Source organism: Physeter macrocephalus, chromosome 9, assembly GCF_002837175.3.
Source record: "Physeter macrocephalus isolate SW-GA chromosome 9, ASM283717v5, whole genome shotgun sequence".
Lineage (NCBI taxonomy): Eukaryota > Metazoa > Chordata > Mammalia > Artiodactyla > Physeteridae > Physeter > Physeter macrocephalus.
The window spans coordinates 15558382-15559563 of NC_041222.1; the positions used below are offsets into that span (position 1 = coordinate 15558382).

At 46.9% G+C, this 1182-nt stretch overlaps 1 protein-coding gene across 6 annotated transcripts in view; it reads left to right on the forward strand.

The window, feature by feature from the left end:
- The window catches only part of EPB41L4B (erythrocyte membrane protein band 4.1 like 4B), a 146898-nt gene that overhangs the window by 54727 nt on the left and 90989 nt on the right, over nucleotides 1-1182 (forward strand). The window lies entirely within an intron of this gene.

A 1182-nucleotide genomic window follows, 5' to 3' on the forward strand; every position in this document is an offset into this window, starting at 1 on the left:
ATGTGGGATCCCCCCGGACCGGGGCACGAACCCGCGCCTCCTGCATCAGCAGGCGGACTCTCAACCGCTGTGCCACCAGGGAAGCCCCACCTTATTTTTTTAAGCAACTGCAAAATAGTCCCTTGATTGTTACAATATCAAAGTTGTTAGAATTCCATCACGATATCTTTCCACCCCACCGAATTTCTTTTATAGTGTGCCTGCCCTTGCCTGTCTCTTAGACTTCAGAAATAGTGTCAAAGCAAAAGAGGCTTAAAGAACATTTTACGTGTGGACTTTCCCTCCAGCCACCCTTCTATCAGTGAGATTCTCTACTCAGCCTTCTGCTGCTTTTGATGTCCCCAGAATCTCCTTGTCATTGTCTGTGATGGACAGTTGTGGTGACATGTAAGCTTCTGGGTGATCCATGGTGGTGGCCACTGGCTTGGAGGCGACCCCCTAAGTAAGACTTTAAAGACCGACTTTATCACCATGTCCCCCATGGGAGTGGCCTGGGGACTTCTGTGGTTAGGTTTTCCTATAGGAATTGGAAGTTCTGGCCACGTCAGCATTGTGTCCTCCTTGATGTGGGTACTCAGTTTAATGGTGGTTGAGCACTTCTCAGAAGTAGTAACATTCTGGAATGTACTAGAACCTTCACCAGCACCCCCATGTCTCCGTCACCCACATTGTCCTTTATCCGTTCCACAGAGAGTGACCGTGTGCATTGTTTTCAGAGTTCAAACAAATTACATTATCCTAGTGTTTCTCTTTAGAGTCCTTTATGAAGTGTGCTGCTTCTAGCTGTCATCAAAGCCAGTGATTCTTAACCAGGGTTTGTGAATCAGAAACACCCGTGTTGCTTTTGAACAAATCAGATTCCTGGGGACCGCTCTTGTGTGTAAGATTCTCATTCTGTAGGTATGGAGTGGAGCGTGGGCAGCTTTGGTTTTTACAAAGCACTGTAAGTGGTTCTGATGCCCACATCCTCCTGGTAAAAAGAACACTTACTTAATCTTTCACTTCAGTGAACTGCACTTGTGTTATTTGCTGCCTTCCTCCCCATTTTCTTTACCCCTGTGACCAGCTGCCATCCAATTCCAGGATTTTTGTTTCGTGTGTGTGTGTGTGTGTGTGTGTGTGTGTGTGTGTGTGTGTGTGTGTGTGTGTGTGTGTGTGTGTGTGTGTGTGTGTGTGTGTGTG